Below are 19,361 nucleotides of genomic sequence, written 5' to 3'. Positions count from 1 at the left end.
TTAATAATACTGAATTCTAAAAGAAAGATCAAGTGGCACCCAACACTTATTTTTGACAAATCTGCTCCAGTTTTACTAGACTGTTTTTTGCCATGACTGTGGTACAACAGACAACACACTTGCCCTTTCGCATGTGTTCATTGCACTATCCATACGAATAATAAATCACTGTATGCTTCCTTTTTAATTAGAAGGCAGCATTTGATGGTTTAGTCAGGCAGGGCCCTATTATAAAGGAAGTTGACACCCTGGAGAATTTCTTCAACTCCCTTCATGCATTTAAATCACTGTACTATAAAACATGGATCAGTAAAAAGCTATCCCACAATCCTGTGGTGTCAAAATAAATCCTACATAATTAGTGCTTGAAGCTGGGGTGTGTTTTAGCACCGTTGCTTTTTCGTCTATGGACAGAAGATCATTGTAGAGAGCTTTCTATAGACAGATAATTTCCTGCAACATTGGATTGGTGTTATCTCCTGAAGGGGAAATACCTCCACAAGACTACAAGGACCTTTAGCAAAGTTAAACATATATAATATGGTGAATACACCTAATTTTAACATAATGAAAACAAAGAGTGCTCTCTCTAGATGCAGATTTTGTAAGGTGGGAAAATGGGCTTTCAGTGATAAGAAGGTGGCATATAAAGACATCTTTGATTATCTTACCTTGACCTATCTTTTGATTAAGTCACATATGACAAAATAAGGTAATAGTCAGCAGTTGCCTAGCTAGCACAAGTTGGTATTGGTCCAACATAGCGTGAGTTTATTGCATCACTTGTAGTGTTAATAGGACAATAAAACATATAGGGGCAGATTTACAAGCCCCTTTGCAGCACTCTTGCACCATGCAACGCGGTGCAAGAGCGACGCAAATTAAAAATGAGGTTTGTGAAGCCAGGTAAGGCCACCTTGTGTGGCTCTGAGTGGCTTCATAAATCTCGAGTAATGCAACGCTGTGTAAATCACTGCGTTGCATTACTCTGCACCAGGGAGGCATTACCGTGGTGCTTTTTGGTTAGTCCTACGCAACATCCATGGATTTTGACGCATTCCCAGATTTACCAGAGATGGCAGATTTGGGAATGTGCCAAAAACCCATGCCTCCACAGGAGAGGTGTAACAAGGAGAAATATGATTATTTCTCCTTGTTGTTTCCTCTTCTATGTGTGTAGAGTGCAGCACACATGAAAACAGAAAAAGCCTCAGGGGATAGTTTTAGTGCAGAAAAGTGCCCCCTTCCTGCACAAAAACAATCCTCTTTACAACAAAGACACCCTTTCACTATGCTGATAGGGAGCCTGCATTGGCACTAGGCAGCCAATAGGACGCCAGCACAAGGGAGCAGGTAGAAAAGGCAGGAACCGCCGGTTTGCCTTAAAAACTGCACATTCCTCCACTTTCCCTGTCACACAGTGCAGTGCAGCACAGTGACTTGGCTGTGCTGTGTGACTTGGCCAGAAATATGACCCTTATTCTTCCGCTTAACAACATGGGTAAAGTTTAACAGTGAGCCAACACATGTTTTATGAGTAATAGGTTTCCACATTTTCAAGGCTTTCTTTGATCTTTCTTCAAATCCCCTCATGCATTTAAATCACTGTACTATAAAACATGGATCAGGAAAAAGCTATCCCACAATCCTGTGGTGTCAAAATAAATCCTACATAATTAGTGCTTGAAGCTGGGGTGTGTTTTAGCACCGTTGCTTTTTCGTCTATGGACAGAAGATCATTGTAGAGAGCTTTCTATAGACAGATAATTTCCTGCAACATTGGATTGGTGTTATCTCCTGAAGGGGAAATACCTCCACAAGACTACAAGGACCTTTAGCAAAGTTAAACATATATAATATGGTGAATACACCTAATTTTAACATAATGAAAACAAAGAGTGCTCTCTCTAGATGCAGATTTTGTAAGGTGGGAAAATGGGCTTTCAGTGATAAGAAGGTGGCATATAAAGACATCTTTGATTATCTTACCTTGACCTATCTTTTGATTAAGTCACATATGACAAAATAAGGTAATAGTCAGCAGTTGCCTAGCTAGCACTTGTTGGTATTGGTCCAACATAGCGTGAGCTTATTGCATCACTTGTAGTGTTAATAGGACAATAAAACATATAGGGGCAGATTTACAAGCCCCTTTGCAGCACTCTTGCACCATGCAACGCGGTGCAAGAGCGACGCAAATTAAAAATGAGGTTTGTGAAGCCAGGTAAGGCCACCTTGTGTGGCTCTGAGTGGCTTCATAAATCTCGAGTAATGCAACGCTGTGTAAATCACTGCGTTGCATTACTCTGCACCAGGGAGGCATTACCGTGGTGCTTTTTGGTTAGTCCTACACAACATCCATGGATTTTGACGCATTCCCAGATTTACCAGAGATGGCAGATTTGGGAATGTGCCAAAAACCCATGCCTCCACAGGAGAGGTGTAACAAGGAGAAATATGATTATTTCTCCTTGTTGTTTCCTCTTCTATGTGTGTAGAGTGCAGCACACATGAAAACAGAAAAAGCCTCAGGGGATTGTTTTAGTGCAGAAAAGTGCCCCTTCCTGCACAAAAACAATCCTCTTTACAACAAAGACACCCTTTCACTATGCTGATAGGGAGCCTGCATTGGCACTAGGCAGCCAATAGGACGCCAGCACAAGGGAGCAGGTAGAAAAGGCAGGAACCGCCGGTTTGCCTTAAAAACTGCACATTCCTCCACTTTCCCTGTCACACAGTGCAGTGCAGCACAGTGACTTGGCTGTGCTGCGTGACTTGGCCAGAAATATGACACTTATTCTTCCGCTAAACATCAAGGGTAAAGTTTAACAGTGAGCCAACACATGTTTTATGAGTAATAGGTTTCCACATTTTCAAGGCTTACTTTGATCTTTCAGTTTCACATTACATAGTTATGGGCATTTCTTATGAAAAAAAACAATCTACCAAAGCAGACATTACTCCCAGATTTCATAAAGGCCTGTTTCAGCACATAAGGCTTGGATGCATGCTGCGCCAAACAGTTTCTTTGTAGATGGAAGTTAAGCCAACAAACTAGCTTATCAAAAATGTATGGACCACCTGCAGAACATAGCTGTGCTGAATTTGAATTGTATTATATTGTATTCTAGCATTTTTATACAGCTTCCTAATCAGTCAGTCAGTCAAAAAGCTTTATTTCGATAAAAGTTATCATAAAAGCATATACAGAAGGATCATTGTAAAAATAGAAGTTCATTAGGAAACAAATTTTACAGGAGATCGTGATGGTAGCTTAATGGCCGAATTTAAAAAGCATTATAAAAATGTGATTTTATAATAAAGTTAAAAATGCAGTTTAAAAAGACATATATAAACACAATTCATTGGCTCAACTTGTACAACTATTAAGTTTATTTCTAATGGTCCAGGACCAGGCCAAAAATTTGGCCACGGCACAGACTAGCACCAAACTTGTGTCAGTACGAAGGATACGTAGAGTGACACGGTAGTTTGAAATGCCCAGAAGACGGCAAGCAGGAGCTAGCCATCTTTTTCTCGGATTACTATGCGCTGGGCATTCGAACATAATATGGGCTATGCTTTCTACTTTATCGGGGCATGTCAGACAAGTGGCAGGGGTCTGGTATGGAGGCTTCCATTTACTGGTGAATTCACGGGTGGGGAGGATCTCGAGTCTGAATTGAAAATACAGTGATCTGTCTCTGGGTTTTTGGATAAACTCGAGAAACGGCTCAAAATTAACTGTCTGCTTAAAAGTGAAAAAATCTTCGGTTAATCTTCCATGTCTTGAGCTACCAAGATCCCGATTATCAATCCAGTCCCAATATGCTTTTTTGAGCTCCGTCTTACTGATCGAAGCTCCATGCTCCCAAAGATCGGTTAGACCAAGTTGGCTGAAAGATTTTTTAATGTTACGAAGCCAACTTATTTTTTGGGAGCCGGCTGTGTTCATGATTTCTCTCAAGCCCTCAGTGAATTTGGCTAGCTCGGGGGTGCGCCAGAGGCGAACCCAAAATAGCAGGGGGCGTAGCCTAACAATATCTTTAAATGAGCGCCTACCCAAGTCGCTAAGGAGGGGTTTCAAGGGAGTACCTCTTGGCATTGTAACTAATTCTCTTAAAAATGTATTCTCGGACAGGGTGAGCTCTTCTGTGTTTTCGAAGCCCCAAAGTTCGGCTCCGTAGGTGGCCGAACCTACTGCTTTGGCCTGATAAATCATTAGTGCGGGGGTAATTGGCTTGCTCGTCGAGGAGCGGTGTTCTTTGGCTATTACCCCCGTGGCTCGTTTGTGATTAAGCAGCATTTTTTGAATGTGGGGCTTCCAGGTCAGAGTGTCGGAGATCCTAATACCTAGGTAGTCAAATAGTTTGACGTATTCTAAAGGAACACCGTCAGACATGATGGGTACACTAGGTGATTTCCGAGATTTAAAAGAGAGGAGCTTGGTTTTTGAAGTATTGATAACCAGTCCTCTCGTTGAGCAGAACAGGTGGAATCTATCTATCAGCTTCTGAAGCCCTGCTGGTGTCTTGGAAATCAGCAGAGTATCGTCCGCGAATAGAAGAGTGGGAACTTTTTCCCCCGCCAAAACAGGGGCGCAGCCGGGACCTCTAACAAAAATTTCACCACTCCATTAACAAAAAGGGAAAAAAGAGTGGGCGCAAGTACGCAGCCCTGGCGGACTCCTCTGTTGACTGGGATCTTGTCAGTTCTCTGGGCCTGACTGCCCCATCTCACCCTGGCAAAGTTCCCCTCATGGAGGCGTACCAATAAATCAAGGATATAAGGCGGAAGACCTAGGTCATGGAGGACAGACCATAAGCGATCACGAGGGACCAGGTCAAAGGCTGATTTTAGATCGATGAAGGCTAGATGGAGATTGCCCCTACCAATCAGTACGGTTTTCCAATGGAGCAATAAGAGCCTAAAGACCTGGTCGATCGTGCTCGTGAATGGCCTGAACCCAGCTTGATAATGTGACAGAATATCATTGTCAGTAACCCAAAGTAGAATACGCTCTAACAGGACCCTGCCAACCACCTTCTGACTGACGTCAATAAGGCTTATAGGTCAGTAGTTAGCAGGGTCCTCCCTATGGCCCTTCTTGAATATTGGTATAACCTCCGCCCCCCTCCATGACTCGGGGATAGGAAACCCTTTAAGGAAGGCATTGAGTAGGATGGTAAAATACTCTGCCCAAAGTTTGGGGTCATAGCGGAACAGGTCTCCCGGTAGGCCGTCTGGGCCTGCAGCCTTAGCTGGGACCAGTCTATTAATAGCCGCTATAACTTCCGTTTCAGTAAAGGGATCAGTGTTAGGCGAGGTTGGATCTATGGGGATGAGAGGAGAAGGAGCACTAGTACATTGCGTGCTGTCATCCAAGTAGAGTTTCGAGAAATGGCTAAACCATTCGTGGTTGGTAATATGATTGGGAATTATATCAGGATCTTGGCCTTGGGAGTATCTACAAAGGTTCCAAAATGTAGTCCCGTCCCTTGCTAGGCTAGCGTATTTTAAGGCCAACCAATGGGATTCTTCCCATGTACGTTTAGCGTTAGCTACAGCTCTATTGTAGGCAGACCTAGCATTTTTGATTAAAGTGCAATCCTTGGATTTAATAGCGATTGCAAGCATTTTCCTGCTGGACCTGCACTCAGAATTAAACCAGGAACCGAGTGTTTTCTGTTTGTGAGGATTGTTAGCAGAGAGGGATATAAAGAAAGACCCAATCGACTCAATGGTGTCTGCATGGATAGACACGGCCCTTGATTTCGCATTAGCATCTACACATGCTTGCCTAAGTTCACCAGTTTTTATTAGCAGTATTTCTTTAATGGAGGACAGTTTTTGATTGTCTACTTCAATTTTAGGCCATTTGAGATGTCTTTTGCAGTTAGATGGAATGACATCCCTTGTAAGCATTGTCGGGCAATAGTCAGGAGTGGGTTGGTCTGAAGTCCAGATGCTCTTTGTAGTCAAACACAAAGGGTTGTGATCACTATCGAGAGTTGGAAGAATAACCATATCCTCAGCATAATGCCAGAGTCTACGGTCAATTAAAATATAGTCGATACGTGATGGGCTGGAGATTCTATTAAAGGTGGATGCTGCGTGGAGGTCAGAGGGAAGTCGACCATTAGCAGCTCGTAGCCCAAATTCCGTGACCAGAGCATTAAGTTGGATTATCACTGGAGACCACCTTGTTACTGGGGAGACAGTAAGAGATGGTATACCCCATCTATTATCTTCATCTGCAACTTCCAGGATATCATCAGAAGCAAGAGGTTCGAAGGTGCAATTCAGATCTCCGGCGACCAGTATGGGTGAGTTTGGGGGACAGGAGGAAAGTTCCTCTTCTAGGATGGTAACAATGGGGGACTTAGAACCTCCTTGGGTGCCCCTAACATAGACATTAAAAAGTTCGAGAGTAGGTCCCCTATTTAACCCGCTCAAGGTTAAATGCAGCACGTCCGGAGATGGACTTCGTACATGTCTAACTTTGCAGGGAAGGGCGACATTGATCCATATTATAAGGCCCCCGAGGGGCGGCCGCGGCCAGTAGTGACTGCGGGGATACAATGGCATGTGAAACCAGATTTGAATAAGGGTGTAGTGCTCCAGGTCTCTTGGAATATACAAAGATCGAAGGTGGCAATAAAATTATTCCAATCTGGGAGTGAAAGTTTAGATTTCAGACCCGCAATGTTCCATGAAATAATTTTATGAGTCGTGTTTGGTATTGAGGTGGAGGGAATAACTGGATCCAGGGTGTCTAGCAACGGGGCAACCCGTAGCGGAACACCATCCCCCCTAGCCCCGTAAAAAGTAATGGAGGGCGATGTTTGAGGAGTCAGTGTACCGTTCGAAAAGGGAACGGCTTGGGTTCCTTCGGAAAAAATTGATGATATGTAAGGGGCTGATGTTAGTCAGTCAATTTGTCCCAGTGTTGATTTGCCCTCAAGCCCTTGATAAAGTGACCCACCTCTACACCCCTCTGGAACATGTATCGGTATGGGCGGATGTCTAAACTTCCTAATCTGTTTTGGGCTGCCTAAGCACATTTTTGGAGGAAAGCAAGCTACACCGTAGAGGAGCATACGGTTGTGAGAACATTGCACTTGTTGTGATCCTATTTGAAAAGCATTTTGGTGTCCTGCCTAAGTGGCCATAAAGATCCTCTTTTTGCTTTAGAGTGCAGCACCTAATAGTGTAATGTAGGAGAAGGTGTGAGAGATGGACAGATAAAATATGTTGCAGTTAGTTGGTGGTTATAATCTTCTTTTCTGGTCCAAAGTTTTGTGCTTTTTTGAAGTATTTCTTTTGATATTTGTATCTCATACAAAAAGAGATCGGTGTAATAACTTAGAACATTTATATTTTGTGCATTATCCACTTACAATTGCTTAAAATCTTTCAATAGCACTTAGTCCATCCAAGCATTTAAGGGTACATTGCATCCAAAGTAGTCCACAATGATTTGCTAATGAATTGTTAGCCACATTATTATAAGAAAAGATAAATACAAGGCCAGGTATTAACCACTGGAAAAAACTCACCTTGTTCAGTGGTGCGGGGTGGGGGGAGATACTATGGTAACTACACTTTGAGGAGGGACAGAAGGGGGTGAGAGGAGTGGCTCCTTCGAGTCAGCTTGAGTTTGAAGATCATAGTAAAATATTCCCACGTGGTGGTTTCTGTCTCTTCAGGCATTTGTGCGTCTACTTGAGCTGTGTTCCATATGGAAATCTTGGCCCTCTTGTTAATGGTTGGTGTCACTGTTGCAGTAATTGGATAAAGGTCTCCAAGTGTGTTTAAAAATTGCCATTTGCACTCTTAGTTGAGATATACTATGTGCTGCTAATCATAGAGTTCTGTTTTTCATTCTGATATAGAGGTTTTGTTATCATTTTTCAATGTTTGAGAGTACAGATTTTATCTCTGGGTAGCAATGGCGGCTGCTCCATTCGAGCGGAGGAGCGCCACCTCCCCCTGCACCACCAGCAAATAAAATGATAATAAAACGGGTTTTAGACCCGTTTTATTATTGTTTTATTTTAATCCCCTGGACCCGCCCCAGGACTCTGACGAGTCTTGGGGGCGGGTCCAGGGGATGACACTGCTGGTGGGGGAGTGGTGGGCACTCCCTTCACTGTGAATGGGGGCTGGGCCTGCCAAACCCTCATGTGCAGTGCCGCTCTCTCCAGCCCCGGCTGCATTGCTGTGGCTGGAGAGAGCAGTCACGGGCTCCCAGTCTTCCTGGGAGCGCAAGTGGTCGGCGCTCAGGCCAATCCCAATGCTGCTTTCATGCAGTGTCAGGATTGACTGCAGTGCATGAGATGGCGGTGTTAAAGTATGTTTAGTTTTTATTTAAATTTTTTTTTTTTTATCCCTGAACCCTTCCCCCCTCTCCACCTCCCACCTCCGGTGTGGTTCGCCCCTTCCCCACTTTGGCAGGGACAGACCGCTACTGGTGGATAGGGGAGTAGCCATCCAGCAGCACCAGCGAGAGGTTGTCTATCTCAGTGGTGTCACGTCAGGGAGCCAGTTTTGCTGACGGGTGGAAAGGGATCGTTCCTGTGGTTAGTAACATTTGCCATACCACTCTCAACTTTGTTTCTATAGTAGGGTACAGCCATAAAATATGTAACATAGGAGTCTTGTCTGTTGCATCTCCAACAGCGGTCATTCAGGTTCCGGCCAGCCTCAAATAATCTGTTCCCGTATCATTCATGCAAGATTTTAAACTATGAAAACTTGAGGGGTCCTTCTCCAATTTCTTTGTCATGAGTCTCCAATACAGATGCCCTGTCCTCCTCTGTGTATTCAGTGTTTATATGTCTGTCATCTAGCTTTAGTCCCTCGTACAACTTCAATGTGATGATTAGAGTGCAGTGTATTTTTGATATTGCCCCCTGAAGTTTTCCTAATTTTCTATGTAATATTGAATCAATGAGATTTGTAGAATTATTGCCCTCCTTGCCAGTTTGTCTTTCAGAAAATGTGATAGATGTCGGTAACTCCTAGCCTAGTAGGAGGGTATATCAAACTATTTTTTTGACTTATTGGACTACTTTACCTCCCCATCTTGTATCAGGTTGTCTAGTTTGCTAATTCTTCTACAGTCTCATGCTTGTTAATTAAGTGATTAACTATCAATCAGTAGGCCAGCGTGCTTTAATAGTGGTGCCCCACAATAGAGATATGTCTGTACCTTAATTCTTTAATGGAATGCGTTACACACATTTAGGATGACCCTCGTGGTTGTTGGAAAAGGAGGTGATTTAGGGGGAATCTTATAATATAAACATTCAATTCAAAGTGATTGGCCTAAGTGTGCGGTGGTATGTTAAAAGGTATAGATGAAAAATTCGGACATCTGATTACCTTGATATTGTGACTGCATTTAGTTTTATGGGGTTGTGACTTGTTTTTCTTCTTGCCCATATATAGTTGACAATTTTGACTGTGATGTCTTTTAGGATTTTGCTCAGGATCGTTAATGGTAGCATCACCAGCATGTAATTGTAGTAAGGCGTGACATCCATTTTCACTGCCAGCACTCTGCCCCATGGTCAAAGATGGAGAGAGGACCATGTAATGAAATCATTGTGTGTTTTATCATTAAGGGATTGGAAATTATCTTGTGCCACCTGTTCCATTCCTTTGATGATCTGTATCCCAAGATATTTTAAGTATGTCTCCTTCCATTTGAAGCCATATTTTTCAGCTCTATGTGTACCATATCTTTTAGAGATTGGGAGTATTACACACTTTTACCAGTCGGTTCAATAGCCTGTGTAGGAGGAAAATCAATCTATAAGGTTGTTAAGTGCCGGTAGGGAGATTTCACGTTCTTTCATAGTTAAAAAGATGTTTATTGGGACAGACAAGTATTTTGGATGTGCTTGCTTTTGCATGTCCCCTTTTATGCTATTTGCTTATCTGATTGCCTCCACTAATGTTTCAAGAGCTAGTAATAAGTACAACTGAGAAAGCGTGCATGTCTGCCTTGTTCCTTTTCTGATTTGTTATGTATCTAAATGTAAGCTTCAACAACCAATTTGTGCTGGTAGATTTTTGTAGGGTCAATATACTTTCGATAAAAAGGTTGTGCTATCCTAAAGTTGGTGGGAAGAAGAAGTACCCCCATTTGACTAAGTCAAATGTTTTTTCCACATCCAATGAAACAACAATAGTATTGTCAGGGTCCTCCTTAAAAATCTATAACATTTGTAAGGAGTCATAGATGGTTTGTGGATGTGTGACCTGAAACAAATCCCTCCTGTGTGTTATATACCAGGCTAGGACTAAACTGGTTCGCCAATATCTTTGCCAAGATCTCATTCTAATTTGGGTAATGGTAACATTTTTGCTTTATTACATTTTTGGCACACTACTCCTGTGGATTGTGCTCCCATAAATATTTCATGTAGGATTGGTGAGATTATGGATTTAGTTATTTTGTAAAACCGACTCAGCAGTCTGTCTTCTCTGGGTGCTTTAACATTGGTTATCTCTGTTATTGCTTCCTCGATATTCTGTATGGTAATGTCACCCTCTAGGAGGACTTTATCTTCCTCTGATATGGTCAGTAATGTAATCTCTCCTCATACATAAAGTCAGCTTCTGTCTGGGTAAAAGTTGTATATTCCAAACTATAAAGATGTTTTTAGAACTCAGCAAATGACGTAATAATTTCCGCTGGGAGATGTAGTGTTAGAATTGTGAGAGCATGTTCTCCAAAGCTTATAAGCAGTGTGTTCTGATCAATTTCTTTCTTTTCTAAGTTTTGTCTCAACTCTTCTGTATGTGTTTTTGGTTATTGCGATGCTAGATGTTTGATTTCCTGCTAGAGTTTCAAGGTGTGAATTGGATCCTAAGAGAAAAATAGAGAGACCTGAATGGGTATAAAGGACTTCTCTGAATATCACAGGATATTCCGAGTGGGCGGTCGATGACACCCACACTGACAAATCCTGCTTGACAGGTCTGTTGAACTACATTTAATACTTGGGACACACTTGAAAGGGAGAGACCAGGATGCCAAGATTATTCTCGTCACTCCCCTGTCTGATTCCTGAAGGTCCATGCTCTTTGTTCCCACCAGACTTCTGGCTGGTTTGTTTTGGGTACAGTGCCTGCTTCAGACTAGATTTTAGTATTGCATTTGGTAACACACGCACACACGCATACACACACACACACACTCACGAACGCACACACAGTCTCTCACACTCACTCTCTCACACTCACTCTCACACACTCACTCTCACACTCACGAACTTGCACACTCTCCTTCCCACCTGCAGAGCCCATGTTTAGCGTGGCCGGAGACGTTTGCAATCTTCAAAATGTCCCCACACATGGAAATTTGGCCATATGTGCAGGAATGCAAACAGGGACTACTGATAAATTGAATAGAGTTGCTCCTGGTAACTTTAAAAACATTGGTGAAGAAGTACCCAGGAGACACTCCCACATAAGCTGGTGACAGGCATAAATGTGACACCTACAGGCACCCACTTGAGAATACTTTGTGGACTTGTGGTAGATCAGAAGAAGACAGCTGTCTCTTACATACGAGGAGCCCCAAAGGACTGAAGCTGCTCTCATTTGAGCCCCGGTCCTGTTTTGTCTATGACTGGGTCCCTTGCAAGGTTTCAGTCTCCCCTTTAATTAGTATTGATAACTAACAACCCATAAACAATCTGGTGAGGGTGGAAAATAATGAGTCTCTGGAGTTGTTTGAATGGATCGATCTTATTACTAGAGCAGGACTCAACGTTTTAATTTTCGCTAATACATATATATCCATTTTGCCTGTCCATATTTGTTGTGGTGTTCATTGTAATGATTTTTTAGATGTGAATTTCCTCCCTTAATTTTCGGATAAGTTTGTTTGCTTTTATGCTGAGTTATCTGTTAGGAGTGTGTCCTGCTACTGCTGATAACCCTTCCCACCCATTTCCTCTTCAATTGATCAGATTCTCTACGTATGTTTCCTGAATAAGGGCAATATTTTAAAATGTTGACGCTGGATAAGTTAGGTTTTGTTTGCCTTATATGTAATGTTGCATGCCATGTTGAGAGCCAGAATGACAAATAATCAATGTCTAGGACATACCCCTTCTGCATCCATGTTTCAGGCAAATAGTATACCTGTATGTAATTCGCTGGAGCAGGGTGTTTCTTTCTCCGTCCTGTGTAATAAATAGAAAAAGAGACTGGTAAATGTGATTGGGAAGGTAGCCCTATAAAGAAGGTCATATGAGGTGGGCAGTGACGATAAGAGAAGGGTTATTGATGTGTTGGGCAGAAGTTATTTCTCCTCGCTAATCAAGTCTCAACCAAGTACCCTAGCAGTCCCTAACAATAGTGTTTTAACAGATTGTAACACTAACAACTATTGAGCATAACATTTCTAACGGGTAAGTGTAGCCATCTGTGCTGATGGCTTTCAAAGGTAGTTTGTTTAAAAAAAATTATATTTTACTTGAAATTCTGTCTTTGTGCTAAAGAGAGGGCAACACAGATGTATGTTGTTGAAATCTCTTCTTGGGCTTTTCCCATCCTTATCCTGTTACAGTGTTGTAGTATTCGTGGTGGTTAATTGGCATGGGTGCAGCAGGCCTATAGTTTTAATTATTTTTTTTTATTGCAGATTTATATAGCGCGAACTCGACCCGAAGGCATTGGAGCGCTTTACATAGCACCGTGTTTACATTACACATTCAGGCACGGGGAGATTAAGTGATTTGCCCAGAATCACAGGATGTGGACGCGACCCGAAGGCTCGAACCCTGGTTTCCAGCACCAAAGTCGGCAGTCTAGCCGTGGCTTATCATGTGGTTCATCAGTCTCCAGGATTCTCATTTGTTTTGTTGCTGGTCTGGGAGATGGGAGGGGGTTAAAGACCTGGTGTTTGAAGATTAATTTTTACATGATGATTTGGATTTGTCACACTTTTTTGGTTGGGATTCTTTCTCATGCTTCTCTATCACCACTCATCTGTACTGTTGCTTGCCATTGGGTTCATTTTTATTTCTTGTATGGGTTTTCCTGTACATTCTTGCTATTGATGGGGGAGGTCCATTTCCAACTGTTCCATATAATTTAAGCAACGTTACAGGTTGCCTGGGTTAGAAAATGTCCTATTTCCTCCATTCATTGTCATAAACATTGTGGTGGATTCTAGCAGCCCAGATTTTATTTCACTTTTCCAGATACGATGTCTCGGGGCTAAGAATTGTTTGCTTTTTATCGCTGTGTCCTGTGATAAATCCTGTGTAGCTATCATTGTTTGTCACCTGTAGAATAGTGGTTCCTCTTTTCCATATTGCTGTCTCAGTCACCTTGAATCCAGTCTAGATTTGCAGTCCATCATTTCGGACCTCAATGAGTTGACTCCCATTGTCATGATCATGGTAGGCTCGCTGTTCCAACTCTATTGCTTTTATGGCAGTAAGCTCCTTCATTATTATTTCTAGTGTTATCTCTGACATATCTAGCTGAGGAGCCTTTTGTTTATCCCCAACTGCTTCAGAGGGAAGGAGCTGCTTCAAAGCTTTAGGCCTGAGAATAGGATGTAAGGGTAAATCTCTATCCCTTCAATCTTATACTGAGATATGCATTCTGGGCGGTAGCTGCATCCTGGTACACCAGCTGGTTCTCTCTTGTATTGTGGACCACTGTCATTGCCTGTATGATGTAGCGTATCCCACATTTTCAATGTGTGCCGACTTCTTTTGCTGTCTCTTTAGAGTTCAGTTCATTTAAACAGCTTTTTGGACAGTGTTCTATTGGGTAGAGCTGGCACCTTCTGCTAGTCCTCAGCACAGATAATATGGTGATGTGCGGAGCATTATTGTTAAATCATTGATGGGCTTCAGTGGGGTAGGATGCTGTTATTGCAACTTCATCTTGCACTGGTTTCCTAGCCCGGTCTTTTCTTACCTTCTCACCTTTCATTTTCCACCTTTTCTTTCCACAGTGTGCGCATTGTATGCTATGTATCACAGGTTGCAGGAAGCTGTATCAGTGAATACCTGGCCCCTTTCCACTTTCCCTCAATCGCCCTTCACCACCTCTCACTGTGCATAAAAGACCAGTTGTGCGGATAAATTGCTTTCATGTGCCAGTCGCCTCTTACAGGGTGTCCAGCTGGGATGTTTCTTCGCTCTGCTACAGCTGTGAACTGAAGATATGCTGCTTTACTGGACCATCTGGTTCCATCCCAGACTTTACTCTGAGGCTGACTGGTTGCTGCTCTAGTCCTTTTCCTTTCAGGTCCAGAGATGCTCTTCTCTCAAAGCTCCCAAAGCTGGATCACCATACACTATCTGATATGGTCACTTCTTTTTCCTCATGTCCTCCTTCCACAATGTTGTGAGTATTAAGTTACTACTTGTCATTTTTTAAAATGTAGGCGCAGGTCTTTGCACTGGGGCGTTGAGCTTCTTATGGTAAAATTTAGGGAAAAATAATAAAGTTTATTACAAAAAAATGTTTTAAATATAAAATATACATGTACATTAACTTAAAATAATGATTAACTTAGAACTAAAACAAATAAATACTACAGCAAAATAATTCATGAAAATAGATGTTACATCCATAATTAAATAAAATACATCTATTACACTTATTACTATTACAGTATTTTTTTAAATTACATCCTCATTTTCATTTTTAAGTCAAGACCTTTTGTATATACTTTAACATTTACTTACATGTGTATGTTGTTTGTGGGCACTGGAGATCAGCCCTAGGGCTTATCTGCTTCAGCTCAGGGACTTTTTTTCTGTTCAACTGCCTCTATTTAACCGTCTTGATAGAAAACGACCACTAGAGGTCAGTAAAATACCAAAATAGCTTTCTGCTTGTTCAGCTGCCTCCATTTAACTGTCTTGATAGAAAACGACCAGTAGAGGACTGTAAATTACCAGGATTGCTATCTGCTGAGCGACTTCCTTTTTTAAATTTTTTCTGGCAACTGCCTCTATTTACCTTTCTTGATAGAAAACGGCCAGCAGAGGTCAGTAAAATAGCTAGAATCATTTTAGCATTCTCTAGATTCCAGTCCATAGAAATTGTCTTCACAAGCACCCGTAGACAATAATATTTTTTTCAAATCTTATATATTCAGTGATATGACCACCGAAGGCCCTGATTTTATATTAAGAACAGAACTTTGGACTATACCATTTCCCGGTGAAAGGCAATATTTATCTCCATCTTTTCCCATATCTGGCATGTCACACAGGTTGGTGCTTACTTTCCCTCCATGTTAAAGATCAGTAGCTGTTTCAGCACCCAGGCTAATGTGCTGCGTAGCTAAATTCATATAAGGTCCTACAGGCGAGACCGATTGCATTGCAAATGCTTGTTATATTAAATTATTATTTAGTGAAGTTTATTCAGACTTATAAAAAAATAATTGTATGTATTTATTACAAGTTTTGTGTAATAAAAAAAAAAAAGAAAATATTTTGGGCCCGATTTCGAGTTTCTCAGTCTTCCTGTCGGAATGCCTAGCCAGTGGTCCCAGGAAGACCAACAAGCCAGCGGTCTCTTGCCTGCCGGATTATGAGTGTCATCCAGGGCTGGCGGTTAGGCGGCGGTATGATTGGCCCATAGGGGAGCCTTACAAACATACCACCACCATGACAGTGCCTCCAGGTATCCCGTGCACGGTGTTGTATGCACCAAGTCATGCATGCTACACAGTGCATGCAAAACCTTGCAGTTTTGGGGGGGACATCATGTCCCCCCCACGCACCCTCCTGGGTAGATTTGGTCAGGGGCCCTGTCGGGGCCCCTTCACATGCCTTTCTGCCAAGCATTTCCTGGTGGGTTACCACCATGAAATGCTTGAATGAAAGATAGGTCGTAATCTGCACAGCTGTGCCAAGATTGGCACCATCACGGCACACTGCTGCCTTCCCCACCGCTGCCCTGTCAGAATCCAGGATCATGGCAGTGGCAGCGGACTTCTGTCGGGCTTCTGGCAGTCCCACCACCACCATCGTAATACGGCGGTAAGACCACTGAGGTGGTGGCAGTCGAACCGTCACTGCGAGTACAGCGTTCCCTGAAATCTAAAGAAAATAATTTTAAATTGAATATCACTTTTAACACTTAAAATATACGTAGATGTAATTTCAAATTAGAAATACTTAATTGTATTTAGCATTATTTCCTATGTGGTGTTCTTTTGTTCCCCTGCCTCCATTATTTTCTAAAAGAGAATGCTGTAGTGCTTGTGATGGGCCATATGTGGTGCTGGACTTACTACAAGCTGGACTGGAGTGCATTTATGCTTGTGTTGGGTTTTTTCTGTCAGTAGTAACTTTAGAAGTGTAGTTTGTAAATTAACAATGGACTTACTATTTTGTGAGTGAGTATTTGTGTTTGCATGTCCCTCTTAGACCCTGCCTTACCCCTTTCGAACCCCCTCCCATTTAGTAGTGAGATTTTCCTATTGTCCAGTCATATCTCCAGGATCCTCCCACATTTACTAATAAAGCATGTGCAGAGACCTCCACCACCATGGCGGAGAACTTCGCATAGAAAGGATAGGAGAGGTGGGGGCCTTCACATGCAGGGTTGTAAATAACACTTTATAGTACAAAAGCAGCTCTATTGAAATACAACGATACCTATTACAAAGTGCCGTGTGAGAATATACCCATTTCGTTTATGAAGGGAGTGTTTAAACTGTTAGCCCAGGTCACCTGCCCCACTTGTATAACAATGAAGAGCCGGTGGGAATTATTTCTGTAGATTGCACTTGTACCACTGCCCTGAGATTTGATTTTGAGAGTGCTGAGCTGATTATTTAAGGAATTTACTGACTTCAGTGGTAACAGCGAAGAATAAATATAGCAGCTTTGTCTTTCTAAATAATAGGACAAAAAGGCTTTGTTAGATTATGACTGAAATAATGAATGGGGTACATGAAAATATTAAAATTAGATAAAATACTAGGAAGATACACTAGGGCCTACAATAAAGGTTTTGGTGCTTCTTCCAATCACTCAGGGGAGCACCTGAGATGGGGCAGCTCCTCCATTTGAGCAGAGGAAAGTCGCCCAACAAGTCCCAGAGCTGAAAAATAGAACAGTGATAAAGTGTGTTTAATACCGTTTTATTTTTCAGCAAGCCGTCCTGAACGAAGTGTCAGGGCGGGGTCAGCGCAGCCAAGTGGCAGCAGCAAGGAACTGTGACGGTGTGATTTAAAATGTGTATATCTCTTTGGTAGGCCGTCTTGGGATCGCCAGGCAGACATGCACTTTGTAAAGGTCTTAGAGAAAGCGCAGACCTCCAGTGCTCTTATGAGTGCCGAGAGAGGCCGCTCTATACAAATCTAGCGCTGCTTTCATGCTATGAAAGCAGGATTGGGTAGTGCAGTTTCCTGCATTGGGAACTTCCTGAAAGATACGCAAGGGAGGAAGGAGGACATCACGCTATGAAGGAAGGTGAGTGATTTTATTTTATCATTTATTTTGTGCCCCCACCCTCAGTACAAGCCAGCAGCCACTGCAACTGAATTCATTTTGCGAATGCATTGTGAGCAACCTATTGTTAAGATGAAAGCAGCTGACAATGGGTGGGCTAAAGTCATTCATCCTCACCAGGTCCATGGTTTTAGATAATGGCCACACTGAGGGAGGGGGCATGTCATCTGTGTCCATTTCTTCTTTGCTTTGGGGTCTCAGATTCAGGAGGACACTGGAGCTAAAAACCAAAGAAGTAGAGTGTATTATTCAATATGCTCCTTTCACATTGAAGGATGGAGACCACTTGATCCAGCATTTGACTCCAGGAACAAATATTCACCTCCACACATGCTCATTATCTCAATTAAATATGTAATCATGGAGATAATAATGACCCATTTATTCACATAAAAGGCATATATACATGACCCAATACTTCCCCAGTATGGCTCAGTTTTTCATATGGAACAAAACCTTCTGTCAGTGACTCTACAAATCAGTATTGAATTATCTTCTGATAGTAGCACACTTTCAATCAAAATTCATTAATATGGCACATGAACACAATGGACAAAGAGATCCAACTGTAAAGGTAGAAATAGCTATAAAATCATTTAATCTAACAACAAATCTAGTTGCATGCTAGCTGATTTTGTGAGGGCCTTTCAAGGTCAAGTGTCATCAAGGCTTCAAGAGATGTTTAATGACGATATCACAAGACAATCCTTTCCTGAGGTAATTAAAGAAACAATGACATCCATTATAGGCAAAATAGGAAGGGACTCTGTGTATCATAGAGTCTCTTGACATGAAAACATGGCCAGACCTTTGGGTATCAATCTTTTCTCTACCACAGATCACCCTCGTCTGGATACATATTTAAAGATTTAGACTACAGTGGTTCCACAATGCAAATTCTCTTAATGCTCTGCATTATTGACCCACAGGGATTTTTCTACCTCCTCCTTTCACGGTCAGAATTAGGAGTGGACGATAAACGCTGCTCTGCCGGCGGTGTTTCGTCTACTCTGCTCTCTGTTTGGAGTGCGGGGTTTGCTGAAAACTCTGTCAAAGTTAAGTTGGTGAGCGAAAGCAAGAAAAAACTAATGCTACATCAACTCCAGGTGAGATTCCTCAATGCTGACGGTCACAGCAGGCCACAACCGCTGGCGTTAAGAAAGTTTCCACTCGAATTGCGAAGGCTGTAGCTCGAGTAAAATATCTACTCGAGCAGCAGAAAAAAGCAGTGCACTATAGTGCACCACGTGGTGCAGTTTGTGCTGATTTTACAGTGCAGGACAAGCTACCGGCACTAAAAATCAGTGACAGCATGACAGACTGGAATTCCACTGTTCTCGGAACTCCGTGGAATCTCGCACAGATTTTAGGTAACTCTGTGGAATTCTGCAGAGTAAAACTCCATGAGTTCTGCCTGCCCCTATTCAGAATATAAACTCACCTGGTGCAGCTAGTTTCTCAAAATACACCAAACAGTTCCCTGATTGTAACGGCACACCCCATCCCAATTATAATACCTTTGATGCAAATACAAAGAATTGTTTGCTTGGCAATGCCATCTTCCTGTCCTGACTTCCAAAACACCTCTGCTGCCTTCCCTAAATGTGTAGTAGAAGAGAGTTGAAACACGTTGGCTAAGTATATAGAAGGTAACCATACATAAACCAAGAAGAAGCCCCCCCCATATCACATAGAACATATGATCAAACGAACACTCTTGCGATTTGTGACAGTACAAATCAATTTTCAATTATTTTGATTATACACATTTCAACTATGAATCAATTCATTACACATACAATGCATTTGGTTATAAATATACTTTCTACAATTTACATTCTT

This window comes from Triturus cristatus, chromosome 11, assembly GCF_964204655.1.
Source record: "Triturus cristatus chromosome 11, aTriCri1.1, whole genome shotgun sequence".
NCBI lineage: Eukaryota > Metazoa > Chordata > Amphibia > Caudata > Salamandridae > Triturus > Triturus cristatus.
This window is presented reverse-complemented; position numbering follows the sequence as displayed.